Consider the following 11365-nt stretch of genomic DNA (forward strand, 5'->3'; position numbering starts at 1 on the left):
AGACCTATGTCAGACTCCAATTTATTGACTACAGCTCTACGTTCAACATCATTATTCCAATAAAACTCATCTCCAAACACCGTGGCTTAGGGCTTGGCTCCTCCATCTGCAACTGGATCCTAGACTTCCTAACCCACAGATCACAATCAGTAAGGATAGGCAACAACACCTCCTCCACAATCATCCTCAACACCAATGCCCCATATGGCTAAGTCCTCTGCCCCTTATACACCTATGATTGTGTGACCAAATTCCCCTCAAACTCAATTTTCAAGTTTACTGATGACACCACCATACTGGGTCAGATCTCAAACAATAATGAGATGGAGTACAGGAAGGAGATAGAGAATCTATCGGTGAACCGGTGTGAAAACAATAATCATTCTCTCAGTGTCCGCAAAACAAAGGAAATAGTCGCTGACTTCAGGAAGCATAGTGATGGAAATGCCCCTGTCCACATCAACAGGCATGAAGTGGAAATGGTTGAGAGCTTCAAGTTTCTAGGTTCCAGATCACCAACAGCAAGTCCTGGTCCCTCTACATCAATGCTATCTTTAAGAAAGCCCACCAACATCTCTACGTCCTCAGGAGGCTAAGGAAATTTTGCATATCTGCTACAACTCTCATCAACTTTTACAGATGCACATAGGAAGCATTCTTTCTGATTGTATTGTGGAAGTTAAAATGTTCAGATTGAAGGTGCATAGTTTGGAGGTTAAATTGTGTGGAAGTTAAAGTGTTCAAATGAAAGTTTCTCTGTACAATGATGGAAAATGCTTATCAGTTTACAGACCTTCAAAAGGGGTCAGGGTCTGCTACTCACCATAAACAGGCTAATCTTCATCTGCATAGGCTCCATATCATTCTGTTTTTCAGCCTTTACCGGAGGATGAGCAAGACTAGATTTTTCCATAACAAATTCAAAGGCAAGATATGGGGATATGTTATGCAAATGAAGCATTAGCAGAAGTCAGTTTTTCATTTGAATGAGAAAGGGCGAAAAACCAGGATTTAATTGGTAATATGTATGCAAATGAAGGATTAGAAAAATTGCTTCTTTCTGAAGCCAAGTTATTTGTTTGTAACTTCAGAAACCCTTACAGGACAACTGTAAACTGGGTTCTCCTTGTTCACAAGTCGTTAGAGGTCTGTATCAGATTATGCATGGTGTTTAGTGCTGTTTGTACTCAAGTCGACTAAAGTTGCCTAAAGTTGCTGGTATCCAGGATCTCTGACAGTTTCACAGCTTGATATAGCTCCTGCCCTGTCCAAGACTGTAAGAAACTGCAAAGGCTTGTAAACGAAGCCCAGTCCATCACACAAACCAGCATCCCATTCATTGACTCTGGCTGTACTTCCTGCTGCCTAGGAAAATCAGTCAGCATAATCAAGGACCCCTTGCAACCCAGATATACTCTCTTCCACCTTCTTCTGTTGGAAAAAAGATACTAAAGTCTGAGGTCATGTACCAACCGACTCAAGAACAGCTTCTTCCCTGCTGCCATCAGACTTTTGAATGGACCTATCTCATATTAAGTTGATCTTTTTCTACACCCTAGCTATGAATGTAACACAACATTCAGCACCTTCCCCTTTTCTTCTCTATGTACAGTGCGCTTTGTTTGTACAGCATGCAAGAAACAATACTTTTCACTGTGGACTAATACACGTGACAATAATAAATCAGATCAGTGGGAGAAAACTGGAGGACGTGGAGGAAACCCTTGCAGACACGGGGAGAACATCAAATTCCACAGGCCAGAATTGAACCCGGGTCCCTAGAGCTGTGAGGCAGCAGTGCTAACCACTCTGCCACTGTGCCACCCTCAAGATGGCACTTGATCTACGATCTTCCCGTCTTCAGAGTGATTACTCAAATCATCAAGGTGGCCATTCCCAGTGCCAAACAGTGTCTCAGGTTAGCCTTGGAACATGAATCGTACAATTTAACATCAAAAGGACTGTCCCAGGCAAAATGCAAATATCTCTAAGCTCATCCTGAAAGAGCAGAAGACTGATGCCCTTGCACCATAAGGAACCCATGTCTCCAACAACCAATGGGCCAACTGCTATTATATCCATGGATACAACCTCACGATTAGTCACTATCACCCAAGATATGGCTTGACAATGGAACTAAAACACTATTACAGAGCTCACATTCTCCTTTCAACTGGAAAAGAAACCACAGCTACCAGGATAAGGAGGCTGCACATCACTAATATAGATAAAATCCCTAACTCAAAATGACTGAACCTGCACTCCCAAGTGCAACAATCCCAGCTGCTGGTGATTTTAATAGTCACCACACTGTGTGGGGTTATGAGACAAATAGCAAAGCGCTCACACACTGGACGTCTGTGGAAGACCTACAACTGGATTTCAATCCTGAAAAATTGGCAACTTTCCACTCTGCCCATTGGCTGGGAGGCTACAAGCTGGACTACCCCCCATGTCCTACTCTCCACCTGATGTTCGACTATGGTCCAATTTACCCCCCCATGTCTGACTGCCCTCCCATATCTGATTTCTCCTCCCAAGCCTGTCTCCCCTCCTCCTGATGTGCGACTCCACTCCTCAGTGTGTGACACCAACCTCTCCAATGTCTGACCCTCATCCTGCCCCATGTCTGACTTTCCCACCCCCACTTCCCATTCACTCACCTTCTCCCTGGTCTGTTACTTTCACTGTGACATTTCAAATCACCTGCTTTACATCAGCAAGTTGCTAAAAAAAAGGGTTGCATGTCCTCCTTCGCTCTGATATTTTTCCACTTCGCCTATGGAATCAGGGACGTGCTTCGCTGCTTGAGTCTCACCGGCCTGAGTCAGGAAGGTCAGGCAAGATAGGCAGTTCAGCATTTTATCACAGCCAAGTCTGTATGGAGGGGCAATCTGCCATTGATTGCCATCTGGGAAGTTCCAGCCCAAGATGCTGACCTGACCATTTTGTTGTAAAATTATAGTAATTCCTCTAGCCATACAGTAAGGGGTGCGGACAAGGAGCTAGCTCCACGTCTAAGTCTTAATATGACTCTGCTCAACCCAATACTCATCCGACATCTGCGTCATACTCTGTTCCACATTAACTCTGTAAATACCAGACCCTTACACCACATCTCCTCAAAGTATTTACCCCATGAATATAGAGTCACATTTGTTTACTTCGAGGCTTACATTGTTTTAAGACTCATTGATTTATCTTCTTGTTACAAACTCAATGTTATTCCAACGCTATTTCTGTATTAGTTTTAACATTCTCACTACCTGTTGGGTCCATTCATTTATTTGAATAGACGAGGGGACAGCACTGATGCGAGTTTTCTTTTATTGAACAGAACTTTAAAAGATTATTACCATGACAGAAGTGAAAAGAGAAAGAAAAGTGAACTTGGAGACTGGCTTTTACTGCTGAATGAATCTTGAAAACAAAACTGAAAAAAAAACACACTAAGATCCAAACTATATTTCAATCATTATCTTGAAATTGAAAATGTTTTTTGCAGGCTCCTGCCGACTTAGCTGCTGTTATACTGTTGTTTATCTGTATTGTGTAACCTTCAGGAATGCAGTCAATTTTTAGCTAATCTTTAGACTTCTGATTCTACGTGTAGTTAAGTTAGCAGGGTTAGTTGCGTAGGCAGAAATATTTAAAAATGAAGTCTTTGTATAGACTGAAGTACAGATCAGAATGCTGAAAAACACTTCAGCGGTCATGGGCATTCGGACCCTGATCTTCAGGTAAGCATTCTCCAAGGTGGCCTTCATGACACACAACAATGCAGAGTCCTGAGCAGAGACTGATAGCCAAGTTCTGCACACATGACAATGGCCTCATCCGGGATCTTGGGTTCATGACACACTATCTGTTACCCCCATGACTTGCCTGGACTTGCAAAATCTCACTAACTGACCTGTTTGGAGACAATACACATCTCTTTAACCTGTGCTTAATGCTTTCTCCACTCACATTGTCTATACTTTAAGACTTGATTACCTGTAAAGACCTGCATTCCAACCATTATGTTGTAAATTGAGTTTGTGTATTTATGTGCACTGTTTGTGAACAGAACTCCCACTTACCTGACAAAGGAGCAGCGCTCCGAAAGCTAGTCGCTTTTGCTACCAAATAAACCTGTTGGACTTTAACCTGGTGTTGTGAGATTTCTTATTAGACTGAAGTAAACAGGGCTAAGCATACATAGGATCTCTCACTACGCCACCACCCCCCCAAGTCTATGAGTTAAAGGTTTACGCAGTCTGGAGGCCCATATAACCCACATCTTGTTCACTGGCCTGTTGGAAGATGGCAGGCTGTGTTGGTTCTGGTACTTGCTGTTGGCTTGGAAGTTGGACAGGTATTTATCTAGGCTTTCATTATTTTCTTTCAGTGTTTAGTATCGACCCATGCCTGATCAGTTTGGCCCTTGGGCTGATACATGGTTCCTGTTGATTGTTTCTTTTCATGGTGGGGTGGGGAGGGGGGGGGAGGCACCAGGATGGACAAGGTATTTGCCTCATTGGTGCTGTTTTTTATTCTTTCTCCATGTGCACTGTCTTGAAGCCGTCAAGGCTGAGAACAAAGAACAAAGAACAAAGAACAAAGAACAACACAGCACGGGAAACAGGCCCTTCGGCCCAACGAGCCCACGCCGCCGTCCCACTGTCTCAGTGTCCTATTCGTGATTTTAGTCTACGCCTAATGTGCGAGGATCAGGGAGGTCCAATTTAGGGACAATTTAGTACCCAATCAATCAGCCTAAAAGCACATCTTTGGGGATGTGGGAGGAAACCGGAGCACCCGGAGGAAACCCACGCAACCACGGGGAGAACGTGCAAACTCCCACTGCTTATCTGTTATGGGAAAGTATATAAGCATGGCAAGAAGATTCAATAAAAGATGAAAATAAATATAGATTATAAATAAATAGACCACTTTCTGCTATTCGTGGTTGATACAAGGATCAGTACAAAGGCCTCAGAATTTACAAAGAACAAAGAGGAAGATGAATGTTTAGTGGTATGCTCACCTCAGCATTTTGTTATCAATGGTGCAAGACTGGTATCACGTTCTGGTATCCCTTGTGTTTATAGCATATTGGCAGGAAGTTGCAGTGTACGCACTGTGATTGCCATGTACCAAAGATAGAGGCTTCTCAACTGCTGATCATTCCACCAGAGGTGCATTGGTAATCTAGTGGATGGTAGGTTGGTCTGACCACTAGGGACTTTTAGGAACTTGCAACAAAAATGGACAAACCTTACTGTGCAAAGAGAGAAGAGGGAACGAAGGTGAGCTCCAACTCTAAGTACAGTTTAGCATTTGAGAGCTCAAGACCGTGTTGGTTTGGCTGAGTAATTAGTGATGGTGGTAGTCTTGACATCCTCCGCCATCTGGAGGAACTCTGGGGGATAGAGGCATCCCTGCCCAGTAGACAGAAAGGCTGGTCATGGACAATGTACATCAGTTCAAAGATCTGTTTGCTGCCATTTATTGTATCTGCAGTTTTTCCATTTTTCCTTGGCAGTGTGTAATTCCTGTGTGTTATCTTTCATGCTCATGCGTTTCTAACAATTGTTTGTGAAAGATGTCACACTCTTTAGTGAGAACTCCCAGCTTCATTTGTTATTCTGTGTTCTTATGTTTTTTTCAAGGTTCCTTCCAAATGTGCAACTTTTTTCTTCAGAACTGAGCCTCATTCTTGCATCTCTTCCTCCCGGAATAGTGAACACTCCCGAGTCCTCTCTGAAAACTGGTAAATTTGTTTTGTCTCACTTCATAATGTTCTTGAGGAACAAACTCAGACCTGAGGGATCCTTGTAGCCTGTGAAGGTCCATCAGCAGATTTTCCTTTACATTGCAAAGCTCGAGTCCTTCACCTTGAGTTTTCTTGTATTTTAGCAGAGTCTCATTGCGTCTGTTCTGCCCCTCTGCTGTTCGTGGTATTCTTTTTTTCAGCCTTGTTGCATCTGATCCTGAAGGCCAATTAGCTGTTCCTTCAAATGTTTATTTTCTTGTTGAGCTGTTTTCTTCTCACTCTACACAGCTAACACAGCTCTTTCTGAAGGAGCAATGTTATCTGTAATTGCATGTGTTTTTCCAGGGGCATGCATTGGTTTGTCAAAGAACTGGCAATGAGGTCTGTTGGTGTCTTCCTTGCCTTCTGTTGTGCCTGGCTGTATTTCAGGTTGAGTTCTTCCAACAGATGTTCTCTGATTGCACTTCTGCTTTCTCTTGGTCCACCTGTCCCAGATCTTGTTCCTTGTTACCATCAGCTTCCGGTAGAGTTCTGGAAACGTGTCCACAACTTCAAAAAGGAAATCATTTGGCGCACCTGCCTTGGGCTTCCCAGGAGTTTCTGGAGACTTTGTGCTTCTTGTGTGGTTTGTTTGGATGCTGTCTTTTGTCTTTTTCATCATGTTACTGAGGGCTTTCTATGGCTCTTTTTAAGCTCCCTGTGCTCCTCCACTTGAAGATTGTGGATTCATCAATGCGCTGCATCATGATTATGTTGTCAGCAAGTTCACCAAATGAAGATGAATAGGTATTTATCTGGATGACTTCTGATTTCTTACTGAGACCTGATATTCTCCAGTTGTTAAAAGTTCCATGCTCCACGACACACAACTTTTCATGAGATTTGGCCGAGGGCTGAATCCATATTTATCTAATAAGTTGCATTTATGATCTATGGTCATTTCTTTTCTTCTGCAATCACAGCTGTTAAGAATGTTTGTGCAGGAACTGTTTCTTCTCTCTTAAAAATGGCATGCTGCCACTGTGTTTTATCCTCTGATCTTCCGGTACTTTTTGTTGGGTTCTGTGGGCTCCCGCTGTAATCGTGGGATGTTTCTTTTTAAACTAATCAGCTCTTTAACTCTGCAAAAAAATAAATTTTGAACTAATGTTTGCCAGCAATTTGCTTCTCTGAGCTTTGGAGATTGATAGCAAGGTGACATTTGCTCTGTCTTCTATCTGTTTTTTCAAGTTTTTTTGTCCAGTGGAGCACCCCGGATTTCAAGATAATGTTGCCGGACTCTTCAGAGACAAAGGGGAATTTCTACGCTTCCTGGTTTTGGTAGCTGAATACTATTTTAACAATGGCTGTGTGGATCCATCAACTTCTTTCGTTCAGCGGTTTACTATCGTTAGTGAAGCATTCAAAGTCAACACAGGCTTGATGTTCCTTACAGGCTGAGTAATTTAATTATTAATTTTTATTTCTGAGCTCAGGAATCATGATTAGCAATGGGTTTCATTCAGAAAAAATGCACGATGGAATTAGATTTCTCAATATAATCACTTCCGAGCCCTCGGCCTGGTCATCACAATGGACTTCTGTTTTTGGGAAACCAGTCGAGACTCCCACCATCTTGAAGAGGTGGATATGTTTTTAATTAGTAATGGGATGAAGGGTTATGGGGAGCAGGCAGGCAGGAAGGTGGAGATAAGATCAGCCGTGATCATAATGATTGGCAGAACAGGCTGGAGGGGCTGAATTGCCTTATCCTGCTCCTAATTCTTATGTTCTCGCTTACACCCATCACTCCCCTGCTTGACTCGCATTTAACAGTGTCTCAATTTTGAAATCCTCATCCTTGCTTTCAAATCCCACTATGGCCTGGCTCCTTCCTAGAATCTCCTCCAGCTCTCCTACCTTCAAGATATCTCTGCTTCTCTAATTCCTGCCCCTTGTGCATTCCTGATTTTATTTTGCAACACTATTGGCTGTATCTTCAGCTGTCTCAGCCCTACCCTCTGAAATTCCCTCCACAAACGTGTCTTTCTTTCCTCCTGTTAGGTATTTCTTAAAACTTACCTATAAGCCTTTAATCACCTGCCCCAATATCTTATGGGTCTTGATGTCATGTTTTCATTTGCAATACCTCAGAAGTGCCTTGGAGTATTACATTCAAGGCACTGTATAAGCACAGACTGTTGAATTGAACCTTCTTTGTTTTGAACCTGAGCAGATAATCAGTTGCGAATTGACTGTCACAGATTACCAATTTTTTCCTTTATTCATGTCAAGGTCTGAGATTTAAGCTTTGGAAAGGACAAGTAGTCCTAAAAAGTACTTTTAATGTGAGCAATGAAACTAATTGGCTCCTTCTTACTTACTTTTGCTGGGCCATTGGAAAAACCAAAGGATGATATGAGTCCTGAAGTAGTGGTGTGTGTGGTCTGGGTATAGAGTATCCACAAAGCAGAGCATAGGACAATAATATTCTTAAAATGTAAAAGTATCCCTGTAGCTTCCCCACTTGGGATTGTTCATTTTTTCCTTTATGTGGGAGAACATAAAATTACTACTTTCAAAACCCAAATTTATTCTTCATGGGGGCAAATCTTATGAGATCTTCAAGGGCTAACAAGATGTAAAATATAAAATGTGACAAAATCCATTAGGAACACTTAGAGAAGGAGCAATTGATGTTTGTGAGGCGACTTCTCTTCTCAGTAAATATTTTGTAAAGTTTATTTGTTAGTGTCACAAGTAGGCTTGCATTAACACTGCTGTGAAGTTACTGTGAAAATCCCCTACTCGCCACACTCCAGTGCCTGTTCGGGTACACTGAGGGAGAATTTAGTATGGCCAATGCACCTAACCAGCACGTCTTTCAGACAGAGAGGAAACCCACACGAATCCAGGGAGAATGTATAGACTCCACACGGACAGTACCAAGTCAGGAATTGAACTCTGGTCCGTAGCATTGAGGCAGCAGTGCCATCACTGTGCCATCCATAAGTATGAGTTATAATTTTCCATTAAAAAATTTCAATAGACTCAAAATTATAAGCTCAATGCAATTAAACTTATAATGATATTTTCCACCCCTGTTGTCAAATCCACCTGATGTGAATGGGAATGGAAAATCCAGGCCTATTTTAGTTTCTCTACCATTTTCTTTTTCTAATTATAAATTCTCCCTGGCTTGTAATGGTCACACATGGGTAGGTATAGAGAACCAAAATCTGTTGGCATCGTAGAAGTTCAGATGGAGTGAATGCTAGGATGCTGAGGAAAGCTAGAATGGAGACAGCAGGAGCTCTGACCAGAATCTTTCAATCCTATTGGACATGGGAATAATTTTCATAGAAATCCTACAGTAGAGAAAGAGGCCATTTGGCCTATTGTGTCTGCAATGACCACAATCCCACCCAGGCCCTACCCACACATCCCTACATATCCCTAATCCCTCTTACCTATGCATCCCAGGACACTAAGGGACAATTTTAGCATGGCCAATCAACCTAATCTGAATATCTTTGGACTGTGGCAGGAAACTGATCACCAGAGGAAATCCACACAGACATGCACAAACTCCACACAGTAACTTGAGCCGGGAATCGAACCCAGGTCTCTGGAGCTGTGAAGCGATTATTCTTTCAATAATGTTGAAAAAAATGGGGAATTTCAAACGTTACTGCGCTTTTTATAAAGAGATATAGCTTGGAATCAATGCTATATCAGTGTTGGTAGAACTATAATAAACCAGTTAAAAACAAAATTATTTGGAGAAGCACAGAGTAAGAGTGAGCTAGCATGGATCTGTTAAAGGCAAATCATGTCCAATCTACCTGATTAATGAAATAACAGAGGATTGATCAAGGTGAGCAGAGGGGCCTGAAGGTGTATAGGTGCTTTGTCACAAATCCTTGAAGGTGGCAGGGTAAATTGATAAAGCAGTTGAGAAACCTTATGGGCCCTTTAGCTTGTTAAATAGGCTGTGGGGGACAAAAACAAGAGAGTCACACAAAACCTTCACACATCAGTGGTCTGTCCTCAGCTGGAGTGCTGGGTAGAATTCTGGCCATCACGCTTTTGGAATGATATGATGGCCTTGAAGACAGTATGGAGAATGTTTAATAGGTTGATTCCAGGAATCAGGATGGTAGTTGTGTGCAGATTGGAGAAACTGGGATTGATAAAGTTAAGCAGAACTCCAGTAGAGGCTTCACAATTGTGAATGATAGTGGTGCCTTAGAGCAATCCAGATTTTTAAAGTAATTTTCGGTGTAGGTCAGAAGCCTTGACTAGCTTCTATTATAGCCTAAAACTATCTAAAAGTTATGAAGAATTTTGAGAGATGAAATAGGGAGAAGGGGTTGCTTTGGCAACCCCAGGTCATAGATTTAAAATAATTGGCAAAGAACTGGATGAGAAATTGTTTCACATAAGAGGATTATCATGAATAGTTTGCCAGATATTACAGATAGAAGGATGGTAGGAGTTGAGGGCCTGAATGCGATTACTGTCACTAGAGAGGTAGTGCTTGATCGACTAGCGGGACTGAAGGTGGACAAGTCCCCAGGACCGGATGGAATGCATTCCAGGGTTCTGAAGGAAATGGCAGAGGTGATAGTGGATGCCTTAGTGATTATTTACCAAACTTCGCTGGATTCCAGGGAAGTGCGGAAGATTGGAAAATGGCTAATGTTACGCTGCTGTTTAAAAAAGGTAGCAGGCAAAAGGCAGGGAATTATAGGCCAGTTAGTTTAATGTCTGTTGTTGGAAAAATGCTTGAATCCGTCAAAGAAGAAATAGCGAGGCACCTAGGAAAGAATGGTTTGATAGAGCAGACGCAACACGGATTCGTTAAGGGGAAGTCATGTTTGATGAATTTATTGGAATTCTATGAGGATGTGGCTAGTGCAGTAGACAGAGGGGAACCGGTGGACGTGGTGTTTCTCGATTTTCAAAAGGCGTTTGATAAGGTGCCGCACAAAAGGTTGCTTCAGAAGGTTAGGGGGCATGGAGTTGGGTGTTAGTGTGGATGGAGGATTGGTTGTCTAATAGGAAGCAGAGAGTTGGTATCAATGCGTGCTATTCTGATTGGCGGTTGGTAACTAGTGGAGTGCTGCAGGGATTGGTGCTGGGGCCTCAGCTATTTACCATTTATATAGATGATCTGGAGGAGGGGGCTGAGAATAGGGTGACGAAATTTGCTGATGACACAAAGATGAGTGGAAAAGCAAATTGTGCGGAGGGTGTGGAAAGTCTGCAGAGGAATCTGGATAGGCTGAGCGAGTGGGCGAGTACAATGTTAGCAAGTGTGAGGTTATCCACATTGGCAGGAATAATAGTAAGAGGGATTACTATTTAAAGAGCGAAAAGCTGCAGCATGCTACGCTGCAGAGGGACCTGGGGGTCCTTGTGCATGAGTCGCAAAAACCCAGCCTGCAGGTGATCAAGAAGGCGAATGGGATGCTGGCCTTTATAGCAAGGGGGATAGAATATAAAAACAGGGAGGTCTTGCTGCAACTGTACAGGGCATTGGTGAGGCCGCAGCTGGAGTACTGTGCGCAGTTTTAGTTGCCGCACTTGTGCAAGGATATTTTGGCCTTGGAGGGAGTGCAGAGG

The sequence above is a fragment of the Carcharhinus amblyrhynchos genome, chromosome 12 (genome assembly GCF_965287045.1).
Source record: "Carcharhinus amblyrhynchos chromosome 12, sCarAmb.v2.hapA, whole genome shotgun sequence".
NCBI lineage: Eukaryota > Metazoa > Chordata > Chondrichthyes > Carcharhiniformes > Carcharhinidae > Carcharhinus > Carcharhinus amblyrhynchos.